General features: G+C 38.0%; 1 protein-coding gene across 1 annotated transcript in view; it reads left to right on the forward strand.

Annotated features, from left to right (window-relative positions):
- Window positions 1–20,459, forward strand: part of NECAB1 (N-terminal EF-hand calcium binding protein 1) — a 185,123-nt gene that overhangs the window by 11,520 nt on the left and 153,144 nt on the right. The gene's annotated exons all lie outside the window — the stretch shown is intronic.

The following is a 20,459-nucleotide window of genomic DNA, read 5'->3' on the forward strand; positions in this document are numbered from 1 at the left end:
ACGGCACCAGGGCCACAGTAGTGAGCCTGTCACAACACTCATGCTCAATAATAAATACTTGCACATCTGTTGGTAAGAGGTGCATAACCAACAGTCTGATACTAAAAACTGAAGAAGAAGCATAATCTTCTAGATTAGTGCATCAAACTAAGTATTGATGTTATTTATCTGTTGTTTATTGGTTAATAGTATTAGCTAAATCCCTAAAGGTTCCACCAACAACAGTGTTAGAACTAATGAATGAATTCAGTAAAGTTGTAGTGTGCCAAGGCAATATACAAGAATCTGTTGCATTTTTGCAGACTGACAAGGAACTATCAGAAAGAGAAATTAGGAAAACAATCCCACTTACAGGTGCATCAGAAAGAATGAAATACCTCGAAATATGTTCCGCCAACGTGGTAAAAGCCTTGTACAGATGTACATTGATGGACATTTTAATTGTACATTTTAACGTACAACTTAATTGTACATTAATGAAAGACATTAATGAGAGAAATTGAAGAAGGCACAAATAGAAGGAACGATACTCTGGGCTAATGACTGAGATTTACTATTGTTAAAATGTTTATATTACCCAAAGCAATCTAGAGACTCTGTGTATTCCCTTGCAGAATTTTGGTGGCATTTTTCAGAAATAGAAAAAAAAATATTGAGCAGCTTGGGTGGCTCAGCAGTTTAGCGCAGCCTTCAGCCCAGGGTGTGATCCTGGAGACCCCAGATCGAGTCCCACATCGGGCTCCCTGCATGGAGCCTGCTTCTCCCTCTGCCTGTGTCTCTGCCTCTCTCTCTGTGTGTGTCTCTCATGAATAAATAAATAAAATCTTAAAAAAAAAAAAAAGAAAAAATCTTAAAATCGGAACAGAACTACATCTGTCATTCAAAACACTAATACAGGGGCACCTGGGTAGCTCAGTTGGTTAAGTGTCTGAAGCTTGATTTGGGCTCAGGTCATGATCTCAGGGTTGTGAGATTTGAGCTCCACTTTGGGCTCCGTGCCTGGTGCAAAGTCTGCTTGGGATTCTCTCTCTCCTCTCCCTCTGCCCTCCCCCAACTCTCTCACTCTCTCTCTCTCCCCCAAATAAATAAATAAATATGATCTTTAAAAAAAATAAAAAATAAAAATAACACTAATATAAGAACAGTTGATGTTGAGTTTGTGTTTGGGAATGTTTTGAAGACTTCATTGGATCATTATATAACCAATGTTAATAGATTAAGTGACAGTGCTTGGTAAGAGCCTCTCAATGTGGTTGCCCAGGGTTTGGTTTATTCAGTTGACGTGTACGAATGTGACCCCAGGTGGAGGGTGGAACACAGGTTCGGTAAGTGGGAGCGTTTTCCTTGAAGGCAGGGAGACTTTCAGAGTACCACCCAGAGGCCTGTGATTCTCTCTTTCCTGCGTCTTGATAACAAGGCTGTGTTTTGATGTCAGCTACTTGGTCAAGCATCACCTCTGTGGTCGCCCTGACCTTTTAATCAGGGATCCTGGCCCCAAGTAAGGATGAAGAGATTAAAAAAACGGGGCTCTGGAAATCAGAATTATTGGCGTAAGGCGGATTTTTATTTCATAGTTCCTCACTATTTTCTCAAAATATGTTGTGAATGTCAGTGTAACAGAATCAAGTAACTAATCACAGAGCAGTGGGGATCAGATGCAGTGCTATATTCCTGCTTATTCTCAGGCGTATGCAAACTCACAAGCTCCTCAACTACGCACCTACCAGCTTGAAAGTCAGCACACAAAAACACACACACACACACACAAAACACACACACAAAAAAAAGAAAAAGAAAGAAAGAAAGAAAGAAAGAAAGTCAGTCTAGTAAGAGCTATTTGTTTAAAAAAAAAAAAAATCTCATGCCCTCACCAGGACCCTAGAAGTGGCTCATCAGCATTACAATATGTGGGAGTACAGGAGTGCAAGTTCTGACTGTAATCATTTTTTTTTTAACAAAATAAGGAAAAACAACATTTCTATTTCCACAGTATGTTTTTTTTTCTAAAATATAAAGCAGTTTCACTCTCATAAATGTGTTGCTTTTCTGCCAAAAGCAGAAAACTGTGAAAATTCTTATCTTTCCATAGCTGGGCTAATCAGCTGTCATAGAAACAAACAGAATTTCTATTCAGATTACTGAGCCAATGACATGAATGCCATGGGCAGCCAAAGGCTCAGAAGTCAGAGCCTGCAGTTTACAGAGCGCAGTGTCTACTGTAAAATGGTGCCTCTACCATAAGTGCTGTCTGTGATCTAGATTTGTAGGTTAGCGGCCCAGCACCCCCTTCCCTTTCTGTGCCGCAGTGAATCATCTGTACTCACTCCATCTAGACGTGGGAGGCATGTCGCACTACGGTTAAGCTAGGCTTTGCAGTCAGACGGCCTAGGTTCATATCCTGGTTTCTCCTTCTCCGTGATCTGAGCAACTTACTTAGCTTCCTCATCTGTAAAATGGAAAGAAAAACAATGCTTCTCAAAAATGAAGCAAAAGGAACCAATGCCTCTCTCATAGGCATGTTGAGCGATTAAAAGAAATAGTACAGGGGGCACCTGGGCGGGTCAGTTGGTTGAGTAGCTGCCTCTGGCTCAGGTCATGATCCTGGCTGGGGTCCTGGGATCGAGTCCCTCATTGGGCTCCCTGCTTAGGGGGGAGCCTGCTTCTCCCTCTCTTTCTGCCATTTTACCCCACTCTCTGGCTCTAGCTCTCCGTCAAATAAATAAAAATCTTTGAATAAAATAAAATAGATAATGTAGATTTTCTTGGAAAGGTGCCTGGCCCTTAAGAAGCTACATAAGTGTTAACTATACTCATTTTTTAAAAAGATTAATTTATTTGGGACGCCTGGGTGGCTCAGCGGTTGAGCGTCTGTCTGCCTTTGGGTCAGGATGGGACCCTGGGTCGAGGGATCGAGTCCCGTATCAGGCTCCCCATGAGGAGCCTGCTTCTGCCTCTGCCTATGTCTCTGCCTCTCTATGTCTCTCATGAATTAATAAGTTAAAAATCTTAAAGAAAAAAAAATTATTTATTTGAGAGAGGAAGAGCTGGGAGGGCAGAGAGAGAGAGGGAGAGAATCTCAAGCAGACTCCCCACTGATTGTGGAGCCTGATGTGGGCTCCATCTCGGGACCCTGAGATCACCACCTGAGCCAAAACCAAGAGTCGGACAGTTAACTGACTGTGCCACCCAGGTGTCCCCCCACCTCATTTTCGTTTTGTATCCTAATGCTTATTCTTACTCGGTGGGACAGTCACAATGTCCCACCCTCCGTCCTGCTGCTGCTAAACTATTCCCCTGGCAGCGCCCAAGTGTTCTGTCCGCGATGACCTTACTAAGCCCTCAGACCTTCCCTGCTGCTTGCTCTATCTTTGCATTGGCCATTCAGCTCTTCTTATTGTTTGCAAACCAATAACCCTAATACAGTTTCTCTTGTGTGCTTGGAGTTGGCCCTATATGCCCAAATTCGTTTCTGTACTCCAATTCTGAAAACTAAGGAAATGGAATTAATTTTTATTCCTGGTTTTTCGATAAAATAAAGAAATTGGAAAAACTGAAACATATGTGATACCTTCAGTTCCTTAGGTTCTCCTGAATATCAAAAATGTTGCGAAGCTGGATTTTGTTGACTATGACTTGATGATGTCAAAACGACCAGTGGGGTCAGTGGATTCCTTTAAAAGTAGAAATATTTTGATTTTTTTTTTCCCCAACTGGTTATCACATTTTTTTAAAACGTCTTATTAGGGCTGATGAGAACTATGCACCGAAATGATAGTGCAAGGTTTGGAGTTAGAAATCTTAAATTCTAGCCTCGGCTCTCCCACTCTTCTTCCATCTTCCTTTCTTTCATTCATTCAGCTACGACCAGGCACTGCGCCTATTGGCCAGACCCTATGTTGGGCACTAACGATACTGAAATAAATAAGGCTAAATTAAAGTCAGCACTGCGCACGCACACACACACACATGAACACACACTACAAGGAATGGAATGAAGTTCAGTTAAATTAAAGTTTGAATTCTAGAGTGGAGATAAACATGAATTAAAACTAATTATACACTGTAATAAATGCTGTGATAGAAATCGGCCCTAGATCCTATATGGGAGTCATCTTCGGACGGTGTACTCTGATACGATCTCTTCTCTGTTCAAAATCCCTCGTTTGTTACAAGATAAAATCCAGACTCCCAAGCAAGGCTGACCCCCCAGCCCTCAGTGTGTAGACATGCACAGCTTCCTCTGCTGGGAAGGACCCTCCATCCTTCTGCCTCTAGCCTACAGTCTCTCTCCCCTGGGGGAGCCCCCTCTGAATTTGTTTTGGCAGAGAATGGCTTAGGAGTCAGGGATTGATACGTAAACTAGTTCTGCCGCATGCCAACTGCATAACTTGGTAGGTACTCAGAGATCCACGTTCAAGTTCAGCGTATAGGGCTGTTGTGATGATTCATTGAAGTAACACAAAGTCCCATACACACGACAAATACAACTCTAAGTATTAGTGTCTTTGCCTGACTGCCCACCATTCTCTCATCTATAGTTTCCTTTTTTTTTTTTTTTAAGATATTTATTTATTTATTTGGGGTGGGGAGAGCACTAGTGGGGGCTAGGGCCCAATCCCCCATGATCATGACCTGAACCTGAGCCGAAGGCAGACAGTGAACCGACTGAGCCCCCCAGGTGCCCCCCTCATCTATAGTTCCATTGCATATAGAAGATGGAGGAAGAGTGGGAGAACCGAGGCTAATCCATTGCATTTTGTTACCATAAATGGTAACACCATTTATCCCATTGTACTGATTAGTCTGTGGGTATGTTTCCCAACCCCGCATTAGCCTGGACGCTCTTTGAAGGCCAACAACTCTACACCTTTAGTATAATGCTTGATTTATTTGTTAGTATTCTGTGAACATGACTGAATTGCTATGGGGCCCTAGAGGAGGGTGCTCTAATTGTGCCTCGGGTGCTGAGTAAGCCTCTTCTTGAGGTGTAATTCGTCTGAGTAACTGTAGGGTAGGTGGGGGACAGGTAATTCCGGGTCAAAGGAAAATGAGTACAAAGGCACAGAATTTGAAAAATTGTGTAGAAATTGCTTCCTGAACACAATTTCTCAATTTGTAAAAAATATATACTGCATACCTACCATGCTCACACCTGAAACCACACTCATTAATCCCAACTGCCTCCCCGCGTCAGTAGGTGTTTCCGAACTCTGGGAAACACCACTGCTCAACAGGTGCTCCAACCAAAAGCTTCAGAGGCTTCCCTGATTCTGCTCCTTCTCCAGTAACTCCACATCTAACCCATTAGTGGCCCTCTTGGCTCTACAGTGAAAAACACCTGCAAAATCGAATCACTTCTCACTACTTCCAAATTTCTACCCGAGTTAAAGCCTCCGTAATCTGGCATCTGGACTACTGCAAAATCCTTGAGTTTTAGAGCTATTGAAAGCTTCAGTAAGTCCATGGCAGTAGAGATAACAGAGAGAAAATATGGAGGTTTTATTTTTTTATTTTTTTGATACTGAGTTTTATATTTTTTGAATGTATTATTAGCACAGACTTGGTAATTAATAAAAAATGTATGTTATGAAGGTATTGAAGATGAAGGTATTTAATGGTACATAGTGATGGGTGGGGACAGGAGGGTGAGATTTCTGGTTTCTGGCTCGGGGAAACTGGGTGGGCAATGAGACTTATCTACGTTGTGAATGTCTCACATATTAAAATTATTTTTTGTAATTTTGGGGTCACTTTTAGTTATGAGAGCTTGCTTACGAATGATCTGTTGCTGCTAACAAGAGACATGGCTTTCTCCTTAATATTCTAAAATCATGCCTAGGTTATTAAAAATAGAATAGTTTGTACTTTACTAAGACCTCTGTGACCACGAGGAAATAGGTTCAGACTCAAAAGAAAATATTACTGTAATTACTGTAAATAACCCTACCAAAGGATTACTATATGCCAGATGTTCTGCTAAGCATGATTTTATTTAATTTCCAGAACAGTCTTATGAGGAAGATAATACCATTATCCCAATTTTATCAATAAGTAACCTGAGATGTGGATTACTTGTTTAAGGTCACAGAACAAGTAAACACAGTTTATATCCAGCTTCTCTTCCAACGTAAAACCCCTCGTACTTCGCTCAGGACCCTCAGGTACTGTGGCTCCCCTCTCTAGTGGGGTTATGCTGTTGAAATGTAGAAATATCAGTGTTTCCACATGCATACTGCTGAGTGAGTCAATGTAATTTAAAAATAAAAGACAAAAAAATATATGGGATTATTTTGGTAATGATCCTACTTGTAGGTTAGTTTATTTTTTATTTATTTTTTTAAAAATTTTTATTTATTTATGATAGTCACAGAGAGAGAGAGAGAGGCAGAGACACAGGCAGAGGGAGAAGCAGGCTCCATGCAGGGAGCCCGACGCGGGACTCGATCCCGGGTCTCCAGGATCACGCCCTGGGCTGAAGGCGGTGCTAAACCGCTGAGCCACCCAGGGGTCCCTTGTAGGTTAGTTTAACGGAAATTTGGAACCTTTGATCTTGGCTCTACCATTTGTTCGTTCATTTGCTCATTCATTCATTTGCCTAATATTTTATGAGTGCTCTTGATTTGCTGGACCCTGGAAGGTGGTAGAAATATGAAGATTAAAAACATAGAAACTTCAGTATATGTTCACCAGGGTGTGTGCTTGGACAAATTCCTGAACCTCTCTAAACCTGTTTCCAAAAATAAATAAATAAATAAATAAAAAATAAATAAACCTGTTTCCTCATTTTTAAAGTAAAAAAAAAACATAATAAAATTTAAGGAGTAGCAGTGTTATGAGGAAAATGCACGGAAAATATATGTAAAGTCCCAAGGACTTTGTTTAGCATATAGTGACCATTTAAAACCTGTCAGTTCCCTTCTGCCTTCACTCATTTCATATAGGTCCTAAGGATATGATTTCTTTACTTGTGATGGATTATGAAAGCAGACCGAAAACTGTGAGCCCTTACAAAGGCCTTATGCTACGAGCACAAATCGTATTTGTCTAATGAAAGTTACTCCTTTTGATGTTTCCACAAGGATTTGGAGAAAACTTGGTTGGTCACGTCTAAATGATTTGGGACTTGAGATAAGGAAGAGATAGTGGATAATGTCCTTTGGGAACTTAGCATCTTATTGATTAAAAAAAAAAAAAAAAGGTCATAAACAGGGCACCTGGGTGGCTCCGTTGGTTGAGTCTGCCTTTGGCTCAAGTCATGATCTCAGCCTCCTGGAATGGACCCCAGCCAGGCTCTGCCCTTCCCCCCTGCTCGTGCTCCTCGCTTTCTCTCTTTGTCAAATACATAAATAAAATCTTTTTAAAAAAGTCCTAAAAACAGATAAAATCGAGTGTCATCAATGATGCAAGAAGGATCACTAAGCCAATTGAATGGTAAATATACTAATGTGAGTTCAGAGGAAAGTTCTTTCGGCTTGGGGTTGCCTAGGTGAGCCTATGGAATAATAATGCTCAAAATGTCTAAAGATGAACGAAAATTAAGAACAGCTAAAAAAAAAAAAATAAAACGACTTATTTTATTTTTCCCTCCCTCCCTCTATTCTCATCTGTTTTGTTTCTTAAATTCCCCACATGAGTGAAACCATATAATGGTCTTTCTCTGATTGACTTATCATTAGGATCAGTTCAGTTCAAAGTGCCACAGACCCAATTCAGATTATAAAATAGGAAGTTTGGGCAGCCCCGGTGGCTCAGCGGTTAGCGCCTGCCTTCAGCCCAGGGTGTGATCCTGGAGACCCAGGATCGAGTCCCAGGTTGGGCTTCCTGCAGGGAGAGCCTGCTTCTCCCTCTGTCTCTCTGTGTGTGTCTCTTGTGAATAAATAAATAAAAACCTTAAAAAAATAAAATAAAATAGGAAGTTTGCTGGCTCTTATAACTGAAATACCCAGGAGGTGTGAAGAAGTAGTCACATGTAGGTGTTCAGGAATCACTCTTTCCCTGCCCCCTTCCCTCTCTCTCCATCTCAGTTTTGGTTTTCCTCTGGGTGGTTTTACTTTGAGTGGCTTTCTTACCAGGAGAGACAAAGACAACTCCTGGAATGCATCCTACCACTTCAACAAACTGGAGTAAAGAGAGAATACCTCCTGTAGAATAATTTTAGCAAAAATCTCAGGATTTTCTCTGATCAACTACAGTCACATGCCCATTCTTGAAGCAATAAGCAGGGGATGAAATGAACTGATTTTTCATGATTACATACACCCCCTCCCCCCAGAGTGGTGTGAGTTGCATAAAGGCTCACCTAACATACACAGAGGGAGAGAGAGGGCAGGTGATTTGTCAAATGAAAAAGTGTTTTTACCAAAATAGAGGAAAGTAGATGTGTTGACTAGGCAAAAATGACAGACATTCCTCTTTTGGAAGGTAAAAAAGCAGGGATTATTTGCTGGAAATGAAGATATAAAGGAGGGGAAAAGAAAGCAATTATGTGTGGTATTCCTTCTATATATAACAACTTTATTAAAATATTTTAATTTTCATTTTGCAGTAAAATTTGTCTACAAATGGGGTATTCCCTCCATCGCTAATTTGAATACACCTTCTCTACAAATGACTAAATGTTCCTCCAACAATGTTTTCTCGTCGGTCATTCTACAAAAGGCTGAGTGTGTGTGTGTGTGTGTGTGTGTGTGTTGCCTTTCTCCCAGTCTCTCCTTAAACAACATTGTTAATTCTCTATGAAAGTGACATTAAATAGGTATCTTTTAAAAAATTTTATTTTATTTAATTTAAATTCAATTAATTAACATATTATTAGTTTCAGAGGTAAGTTCAGTAATTCGTCAGTTGTATATAACTCCCAGTGCTCATTCCATCAAGTGCCCTCCTTAAATGCTCATCACCCAGTTACCCCATCTCCCCACCCACCTCCCCTCCCGCAACCCGCAGTTTGCTTCCTGTGGTTAAGAGTCTCTTAATAGTTTATCTCTCTCTCTGACGTCGACTTATTTTATTTTTCCCTTCCTCCCTCTATTCTCATCTGTTTTATTTCTTAAATTCCCCATATAAGTGAAACCATATGATAATTGTCTTTCTCTGATTGACTTATTTTGCTTAGCATAGCACTGTCTAGTTCCATCCACACCATTGCAAATGACAAGATTTCATTTTTTGATGGCTGAGTATTATTCCATATATAATATATATACCATGTCTTCTCCATTCTAAACAGATATGTTGACTGTATTTTTTTTACTAAATTAAAAGCACATTTTTCTAGCCATAAAAAGTAATATACACTCATTAATTCAGGATAAAGACAGTGTTTTCATATTCCCAACACAATTCCAAGTGACAAAATTATTTTGATATAAGAAATAAGCTTTCCTGGTAAGGAACTACTAAATACTAAATACTTGGGTTATCAAGTCAGTGAAGAGCTAACCATTTGACTGGATTATTCAGTTTTCTACCTGAGTTTTGGTCACTTTGGTCAATTTTAAACTGATGGCAGTTTTAATGACCTGCTTCCAAAAATATGTTCCAGGAGATGTGCTTTCAGGGACCACATTGGAATTACTTAATCCTGTTGTATTTCAGTTTTCTTCTGCTCCTGGAAATAAAAGTAAGAATATATAATTACTTAATGAAATTGTTGTGATGAATACAGTTGATCAAATGTAGAATAGAAATGCTTGGGAAAATAGTAGGTCAGCTTATTTTTGCTTGTATGGAGCATATTTTGTAAAACAATAAACAATACGTAAAACACATTTCAATACGTAAAACACATTTCATTCTCCCAGATGATCTATAGAAAACAAGAGAGCCAGAGTAGCTTGTTTGGGGTTAAGAAAATAAATTCATTGAATTGATTGTTGAGTTTAATATGGTAGATTTTGAGATCTAATGTGAATAAACATAATTGACTTCACCATGCTGATAACATAGCAAATCAGTTCTTAACATATTATTTAAATCCATATAATTTTCACATTCTATTGTATACATTTTAAATTTTAGAACAGTTTTATGTTTATGGAAAAACTATGAAGCTACTATAGAGAGTTCCCATATACCTAATATCTAGTTTCCCTAATTAACATTTTACCTTTGTGTGGTACTTGTGTTTACAGTTTATGAGCCAATATTGTTTCATTATTGACTGAACTCCATTCTTAATTAGATTTCCTTAGTTTTTACTAAATGTCTTTTTTTTCTGTGGCAGGACAGCACATTATGTTTAGTAATCATATCTCCTTGGGCTCAGTTTCTCAGACTTTCTTTGTTTTTGATGATTTTGACAGTTTTAAGGAGTACTAGTGTCTGGTGTTTCATAAAATGTCCCTCAACTGGGATTTTTTTGATGTTTTTCTCATGATTAGGCTGGGGTTATGTGTTTGGGGGAGGAAGATCACAGAGGAAAAGTACCATCACATCATATCAAAGGTTTACACTGTCAACATGATTATGACTGTTGGTGTTGGCCTCAATCACTTGGTTCAGGGAGTGTTTGTCAAGTTTCTTCACTTGCAACGTTGATTCTTTGGGAGGAAGTTACTCGGGGCAGCCCAAGCCTAAGGAGTGCGGAGTTATGCTCCACTTCCTTGAGGACTGAGTATGTGCATGAAATATTTATAATTCTTCTGCATGGGAGATTTGTCTATTTTCTCTTTATAGATGTATTTATTTATTCAGTATTTGTTTATAACACTATGGACACATGGGTATTTTTTCTGTGATGAATCCGGGACTACTCAATATATTTTATTGTTCAAATTGTCCCGCTTTGATCATCGGGAGCTCTTTCAGTAGATTCCTGTGTGCCTTTGTCCTACCCTCATAATTACGGTTTCTTTAATAATTCCTTACTCTCCAGCCCTTCAGATGCTTGAGGCTCATCTTTTGTAATTCCTGTCGCAATATGACAATCAGTCACTTCTCCAAGGATCTTTGATTTTTGTTCTTACTGGAGAATGATATTAAAAACAACAATGTGGGTGGTAGATGTGCTCATTTTTACTGGTGTGTCATTGTTGCTTCTCAGCTCTCTCGGCTGATGGAGCAAGGAAATATATATATGTGTATACTAGCCCAAGTGTATGCATATCTCTACATATTTCTGCATGTACTCGTATGTATCTATATTAATTTAAACATGAGTTCATAGTGATGTCCCAAACTTTAAACCATTACCACCTCCTCCCTTTGCTTATCAGTAACCTATCAAACAGTGAGACACCTGGCTCCCCCCCCCACCCCGTCAGCTATTCATTTGCATAACTGTTCAGTCCCAGTATGCATGTGTATTATTCAGGATGTTTTACTTGTACCCCCAACTTTGTCAACTATATCAACTATATTACAGTGCTTCCGGACAGCTTATTTGCCTTTATATAGACTCCATTCATTTCCAGAATTGCTTAGGTCAACACTGTTTTCCCTCATTACCTTCAGTGAAGTCATTTCATACATTTCTAATATATTTAAATTATTTTGTCACATTCTGCATTCCAGCCTGGAATCCCCTGGACTCCTAAATGATTTTTTTAAGAATTGGCACCCATTAAAGTTTGTTGTTCTTTGTGCTGTAAAGTTCTGTGGGTTTCAACAAATGCATAATGCCATATTACTGTCATACCATGTCATGCAAAATAGTCACCCTACCCTAAAAGATCCCGTTTTTGTCCTTTGAACCCTAATTGCCCTGAACTCCTGACAACTAATGACCTTGTTGCTATTTTTGCAAATTTGTCTTTTCCAGAATGTCATAAAATTGGAATCATACAGTATATAGCCTTTTTAGATTGACAAAATTCATCCATGACTTTCTTTGGCTTGATAGCTCACTTTCTAAAAATAACTAAATAATATTCCATTCTGTGTATGTACCAAAATTATTTTATCCATGCACCTATGGAAGGACATTTAATTACTTCCAACTTTTAGTGATTATGAATAAAACTGTTATAAACATTCACATGGATTTTTGTATGGACCTAAGTTGTTAAGCAGTTGGGTAAATACCTAGGAGCATGGTTGCTACATAAGAAAATGCCAAAATAGCTGCCAAAACGGCTGCAACATTTTGCTGTCCTACTAACAATGAATTAATGTTCCTGTTGCCCTGTATCCGAGCCAGGAATTGGTGCTGCTGTTTTTTTTTTGTGTCTGTTTGGTTTTTTCTTTCTTTCTTTTTTTTTATTTTGGAGGGAAGCCATTCTAAAGGGTATGTAGTAGTATCTCATTACTATTTAAATGATTAATTCCCTATTATAATCAATATTGATAATATTTTAAATGCTTATTTGCTGCATGTATATTTTCATTGGTTTTGTGTCTATTCATGTGTTTGCCCACTTTTTAATTGGCTTTTTTGCCTACTCATTGCTATTTTTTTTTGCTATATTAAGTTTTTTTTGTATGTTATAGATGTAAGTCGTTATTTAAATGTGTTTTGCAGATATTTTCACAGCCTGTGGCTTGTCTTTCATTCTCTTGAAAGAAATTTTAAAATTCTAATAAAGTCCAATTTATCATTTTTTTTCTTTCATGTTGTACTTTCAGTGTTTTTTTGTTTTTTGTTTTTTTTGTACTTTCAATATTGTATCTAAAAACTCATCACCTGATCCAAGGTTTCTCTTATTTTGCATTTACATTTAGGTCTGTGATCCATTTTGAGTTAATTTTTCTTATCTCAAAAAGTGTAGAGTCTGTGTCTAGATTCAGGGGGGGTGTTAGAATCTCCAGCTATTATTGTGGATTTGTCTATTTTTGTCTTCAGTTCTAAGAGTATTTGCCTCATGTATTTTGATGTTCTGTTTTAGCCACATACACACTTAGAATTGTTGTCTCCTGGGAGAATTGACCCCTTTATACTTAAGCAATTTCCCTTTTGATCGTTGATAATTTTTCTTGAAGTCTACTTTGACTGAAATTAATATAGCTACTTCAGCTTCCTTTTGTTCAGCACTCTCATGATATGTCTTTCTCCATCTGCGTAGATTTAGCCTATGTGAGTCTTTAGGTCTAAAGTGGGTTTCTTGTAGACAACATGTAGTTGGCTCTTGGTTTTTTTTTCCCCACCCTAACAATCTCTGCCCTTTAATTGGTGTACTTAGATCATTCACATTAAAATTGATTATTGGTATTTTTGGATTAATATCTACTATGTTTATAGCTATTTTCTATTAGTTCCCCTGGTTCTTTTTTTTCTCTTCTTTTTCTGCCTTATCAGGTTTTAAACAGCATTTTGTATATAATGTCTCCTCTTAGCAAATCAATTATATTTTTTTTTTTAGCAAATCAATTATATTTTTAAAAAGTTTTTAGTTGTTTCTGTAGTTTTCACCAATCTGAGCTTGCAATATTTATTTTTTACTAATATAAATCAATCTTAAAATAACACTATACAACTTCATGGGTAATACAGGTACCTTGGAATATTTCCAAGATCTTCTTCTGTTCCTTATGAATTGATATAATTTATTTCACATATCAAAATACTATTAATTACTAATATGCTGTTAGTATTATTACTTTATACATTTATCTCTTAGATTAATTCAGAATAAGGAAAACAAAATATTTTATTTTCATTTATTCTTTCTCTGACACTATTCATTATATTGATCTGAGTTCCTGACCTAAATCATTTTCCTTCACCCTAAGAACTTTTTTTTTTTTTAACATTTCTTGTAGAGAAGTTCTGCTGGCACTGAATCTCTTCAGTTTTGTTCATCTGAGAAGGTCTTTATTTCGGCTTCACTTCTGTGTTGTTGTTTTTTTTTTAAGATTTTATTTATTTATTCAGGGAGAGAGAGAGGCCGAGACACAGGCAGAGGGAGAAGCAGGCTCCATGCAGGGAGCCCGACGTGGGACTCGATCCTGGGTCTCTAGGATCACACCCCCGGCTGAAGGCTGTGCTAAACTGCCCAGCCACCGAGGCTGCCCTCGGCTTCACTTTTGAATAATAATTTCATTGTATATAAAATTCTAGATTATGGGATGTTTTTTCCAACATTTTAAATATTTCACTCCACACTCTTTCTGCTTGCATGGTTTCTCATGAGAAGTCTCCTGTAATTTTAATTTGTATTCTTGATCCTATATAAACTATAGATTAATTTTTCTATGTCTTTCTAAATTTTCTCTTTATCTTTGATATTATGTAGTTTGAATATGATATGCCTACATGTTAGGGTTGTTTGGGTCAGAGTGGGGGGGATGTCAGGGCAGGAACGTAGCCTGTTTGCGCTCTCTGAGCTTCCTGGATATGTATTTTGGTTTCTGTAATTAACTTTGGAAAATTCTTAGCTATTATTATTTCAGATATTTCTTCTGCTTTGTACGATCTTTTCTTCTTCATCAGTTGTTTATGTAACACCTTTTGAAATCTCTTAGAGTTCTTAGATGTTTTGTTCAGGTTCTTTGTTTTTTTTTCAAGCTTACTGATTTTTTTCTCAGCTATATTGATGAGACCACCAAAGGCATTCTTTGTTTCTGTGTTTTTGATTTCTAGCATTTTCTTTTGATTTTTTTTTTTTAGAATTCCCATCTCTTTGTTTACATTACCCATCTCTTCTCTTTATTCCCATTAGACCCCTTAACCTGCTAATCATAGTTAGAATTTCTTGTTTGATAATTCCAATATCTGTGTCAGATCTGAGTCTGGTTCGGATTCTTGCTCTGTTTCTTCAGACCGTGCTTTTTCTTGCATTTTCTCATTCCTTGTAATATTTTTGTGAAAGCTGATCATCATGTATCAGGTAATGGGAAATGAGATTACTGGGTTTCTAGCTTGAGAAATGATTATCTGGTAGGAGTTGGGCAGTGTTTAATGTTTGCTCCAGCTGTAGGTGCTAAAGCCTTCAAATTCCTCTTGTCTTTTTGTCTCCCCTGTTGACCTGAGCTTCCCTAAGTACTCTTCAGAGAGATTCTGAGTCTTACAGCTCTTTCAGCTGGAATCCACTGGGTTTATATGGGAGCCCTGTTGGTGTAATGGTAAGGAATGGAGGAGCATATGTGTTCAATAATCTTATGATTAAATCTCAGTCTTTTAGTGGGCCTATATTTCTGGGCTGTGACCTTCACAAGTGTTTCATAGCTTCCCTTCAACTTATTTGATATGAAGGCTAGAGGGGACTGCAGTGAGAGAAATGTCCTTCCCCCAAGTGGGGTAGAGTTCTGATAAAATCTGTGCCCCTGAAGAATAGACTTCAGTCATAATGAGCACTCTGGGTCTATTTATTGATTATTCTTGCTCTTCCCTGTGCCATAGCTACATGGTGAAAAAAAAAGCTACATCTTTTTTTGTCTCCTCACTATGAGAACCATGCTGCGGTTCCTGGAGACAAAACCCATGAAAGTGTGGAAGCTCCCTAAAGCCCGAAGCCCCCAGGATTTTCTCCCTCTCAAGCTAGTCTGTACCCAGCCTCCAGCAATTCATCAAAATTACTCTGTGTTTCTATCAGTTTGTGTCTCCAGTAGCTTCTCCTCTGTGTAAGCATATCTTGGCTATGATTCTCTGGTTTTGTCTTTTTCTCAGATTTTGGGTAGTGGTTTGTCCTGCAACCTCAGTTCTCTCATAAGTCCGAGAAAAGTCATTGATTTTTAATTTGTTCAGCGTTTTGCTCTGCTAAGGACAGGAGTGATAATGTCTAAGGTTTTACATATTAGAGTTGAAATCAGAAGAACTTCTATTTTATTTGCATTTATAGATTGTCAATAACTTGTTTTATTTTTATTTTTTTAATAACTTGTTTTAAAACAAATATATGGCATTAGACATTTAACAGGTAGAAGCTTGTAGAGATAAGGAAGTTAATGCACAATGATATTAAATGACTTGTGCAAAGTGATAGGTACATTTGATAGAACATGTTTAATCTATTTACATTTAATTAAATGTTAATATGTTAATTATTATTTTTCTTGATTTGCAATTTAAGATCTTCATTTTAGAAACAAGGTTGCTATTTTTATTTCTGCCTCTAAAAATTTGCATATTATGCAAAGTATATGCTGTTCTTTGTGTGTTAAACTCACTAATGCTTTCCAGGTGTTCATTTTGTACAAAGATGCTGTTGTTATTTTTGAAGATGATCATGTTTTGGTGTTTTAATCTTAATAAACCACAATATTTAATCTTAATAAACCACAAGACTCTTTTTAAAGAGACTCTTTTTTTTCAAAGAAGCTCCAGTTTTATTTTTTTTAAAGATTTCATTTATTTATTCATGAGAGACACACACAGAGAGAGAGAGAGAGAGAGAGAGAGAGAGAGTCAGAGACACAGGCAGAGGGAGAAGCAGGCTCCATGCAGGGAGCCCGACGTGGGACTCGATCCCGGATCTCCAGGATCAGGCCCTGGGCTGAAGGCAGCGCTAAACCGCTGAGCCACCCGGGCTGCCCAAAGTTTTAGACTATGTAAACCCTTATTACCTAAGAAAATAAATTAAAATTTCTATTTTTCAATAAACATATCAAATACCCATTATTCTGTATGCACTCCATAAGTACTTTTTAAGAAAAAGAACAAGATAGGAACTAATTCATGCGTAACGGTCATGACTGAGCAGGACTGAACGAGTAAATCCATCCAAAAATCATACCTACCTTTGTTGAACGCTTACTCTGTGCTAGGTACTGTGCCAGGTGTTTTCTGTACAGCCTCTCAATCCTTGCAACAGCCAAGCATTTATAAAATCTGAAACTTAAAGGATTTAGTTGGCATTTCCAAAGTCTATTCTGGGACCTTTTCATTCTCACTGTAGGCATTCTTCTGGGAGAATGAACTTACTTCTAGGACCTCAATTAGTATATATTGGTAATGCAGAAGTACCTCTCCCTCTTCCTCTTTCTCTCTCCCTTTCTCCCTCTTCCTCTCTCCTTCTCCTTTTCTATACGACCATGATGCTCCTGCTTTCTAGATGCATCTACTTATTCCATAGGTACATCTAATTTCAATAGATCTAAGCACTGTTTCCATCCACCCCATGCTTTTTGCCATGTGTTCTCTATTGCAGTGAATGGAGATGTCATCCATCCAATTACTCAGTCTTAGAGGGATATAATTTTTTTAATTTAAATTCAATTTGCCAACATATGACACCCAGTGTTCTTTCTAATTTTTCCCCACTCAGTTTCCCTTTCCCTTATGGTCCCTTTCACTATTTCTTATATTCCACATATGAGTGAAACCATATGATGATTGTCCTCCAATTGACTTACTTCACCCAGCATAATTCCCTCCAGTTCCATCCATGTCAGTATAAATGGTAGGTAGTCATCCTTTCTGATGGCTGAGTAATATTCCATTGTATGTATGTATGGGTATCATTTTTTTTAAAGATTTTATTTATTTACTCATGAGAGACACAGAGAGAGGCAGGGACACAAGGTGAGGAAGAAGTAGGCTCCTTGCAAGGAGCCTGATGTGGGATTCCATCCCAGACCCTGGGATCATGCCCTGCTGAGCCACCGAGGCATCCAGGATGGGTATCATTTTTGACTTATTGTTCCCTCTCATCCGTCACCTCTAACTGATCACCAGTTCCTGCTGATTCTGTTTCTGAGACAGATGATAAATCTGGCCACATATCTTGTGTTCTTACTGTCACCACCAAAGTTTAAGCCACCATTGATTCTTACCCTAATTACTACAGTGACCTCTAATGTGTCTTCTCTTCTGGTGCCACACCTGTCCACCCCACTCTACTCACCCACAGTAAGCTTCCTAATAGGACAATGGCTCCTCCTGGGGTAAATTCAGAAGTTTTTTAACCAGATTTATATGGTTTTTCATGGCATTGACTCTCTCTATCTAACTCTCTGGCTTGCCTTTCTTCCCACCCAGCATGTAGTCATTTCTCCCAGCTTTGTTGACACTTTAAGATTGTGTATATTTAATGTATACAGTTTGCTAATTTTGTATACACATGTATTGTGAAATATTCAGTATAATAAAGTTACTTAACCTATTCATCACCTCACACAATTACTCTTTTATTTTCTGGTAAAAATACTTAATATCTACCTTTTCAGGAAAATTCCAGTATACATTACAATATGGTTAACTGTAGTCACATTGTTGTACTTTAGATTTCCAGAATTTACTCATCTTGAATAACTGAAACTTAGTACCCCTGACCAACATCTTCCAATTTCCCCCGCCCCAGCCCCTGGTAACTATCATTCTACTCTAGCATATATTCTTTGACTTGGTTTACTGATTTTTCTTTTCAATTCCCCAACTATATTATTTCTTGCCCCCTGGCTTTGTGGTTGGCATTTCCTTGACCTGGAATACTCTTACCCTTTACAGTTCTTTCCCCATTAACCCCTATTTGTCACTTGTATCTCAGCTGAAATGTCACTTTTTTCTGGGAATCCTTCCCTATATACTTATATCTGGGTTAGTTTTCTTTTCTACATGGTCCCACATCATACTGTGTCTCCTAGAATTGCCCTTATCATATGGCATTTGTTTGCTCGTTTGCTGTATCCTCCTTCATAAATATAAATTCCTTCCGAGGTTGCCTGCCATCGTCCTTAGCACAAAACAGTGTTGGAACCTAGTAGAAGCTGAGCGAAAATTTGATGAGAGAATGGATGAAAGTGCTATACTGACAAACGGCAAATCTATGTTAAAAGCTCAAGATTCTCTTTGTTCTAAGGCTTTTCTAAGCAACTTCTCTCTGCTACCTCAATCTCAAAAATTAATCGGATATAGAGTATAAGACCAGAATACTTTAAAAATAAAGCAGAGGAGGGGCCAGGTATGCTCAGGATAAACTCAGGCAGAGCATGTAAGTCGGATAAAAAAAACTGAAAAACTTGTACCCTTTGGTGGTAAAGGTTAATATTTATTATCCTAGGGAGGGGAGGTGGGTGGGGAAATGGGGTAAATGAGCGACAGGCATTAAGGAGGGCACTTGTAACGAGCACTGGGTGTTTTACGCAACTGATGCATCACAAAATTCTACCCCTGAAACTAATACTATACTACATACAACTAACTTGAATTTAAATAAAATCCTGGGGGGGAAAAAAAAGATTTATTATCATAGTATATCAGATCTCACAGGATTTGGCTAATCTGTAGGCCAAACCAGTATAAATCAAGGTTTAATTGTGTTCCATTTCAAAAGAGAAGACCAGCAGGAAAATTGAAATAGAAAAAAGCAACTTTAATAAAAAATTAAGATTGCTTTGTTAATGCAGAACCCCACTAGAAAGGAGTATTTTGTCTCCTTTTCCTTCAAAAAATACTGTAATACTTTTGTTTGACATTAAGGTACTAGTCTAGAAATATTCTGAAGTAACTCTTTACAATTGCTTATTTAAAAGTATGGTAGCCCAAATTTAGGACTTCCAGGAATCTTGGATGTGGTAAAAACAGGCTTTAAAAATATAATTTCCACCCTTCAGTTCAGGACTATAATTGAATGCTTCTTTTTTTTTTCTTTTTATATTTCTTTCTAATAAGAATTACAAAGTAAAAAGGCTTTTCACCCTCATAGAATCATCAGAGCACTTGTTCGATGCCTTTGATGGTATTTACGTTATCACTTGAGCTTACTTACTTCTGCTGATTGTAAAGTAGTTTTCCAGAGGCTCACCCTGCCACAAAGTGCACAGGCAGGTTAAGTTCTATGATAGCCTTTGTCAGCCTACCTGAGAACCATTAAATACTCACCAAGGGAACATTCCACCATGAATATGTATGTATCCCATTTGTTACACATTTCCATAGCAGAGTTGGAAAGAGTGGGTTGATTTCTATCTTTTTCCCTCCCTCCTTCCCTCTTCCTTCTTTCCTCCTCCCCATACCTAGATGTGGTTTGTGTCCAATTCCCCAACCTGGTGATATATTTTCTTTGTCAAAGTAAGGAGGTGCACAGCGGAGATACTAAAACTATGTCTAGTCTGGAACATCAGTTACATGAAGCCAGAGTTAAAAATAGTCATTTGAGACATGACACTAAAAGAGCCCATCCAAAAGCAGAAATACAAAATTAGACAATAGATGGGCCTGGTGGATTCAGCTTCATTTTGCATTGGGTTGCTGTGGTCTTTGAATGGCTGAGCCAGACAGGTCATCCAGTCCAGGGGGCCTCTGGGAGTGAGGAACTCCAGATCAGGCTTGTTGTGATCTCTAATGCTAAGTCTGCTCTGTTAGCATTTGGCAAGAATTAACTGGAAGATTGACTGATTGACCTATTCAGTCAAAAAGTAAAATCATATGCAATTTAAAAACTCTCAGGGGTCTTTATATTTATATTTTGCAAATACAGATTTTTTTAAAATGTTACAGCCTTTAAATCCCTATCTGAAAAAGTAGGTCATTCAGTGATGAGGTCTATTGAGTCCTTGCGTTAATTATTAATGTGAGAAGGAATCTCACAGGTCACGAAAAATCCAGATTTCTTGACTACCCCACTGCTCCATGCCCTCTGTGA

This window comes from Canis lupus, chromosome 29 (assembly GCF_003254725.2).
Source record: "Canis lupus dingo isolate Sandy chromosome 29, ASM325472v2, whole genome shotgun sequence".
Classification (NCBI taxonomy): Eukaryota; Metazoa; Chordata; class Mammalia; order Carnivora; family Canidae; genus Canis; species Canis lupus.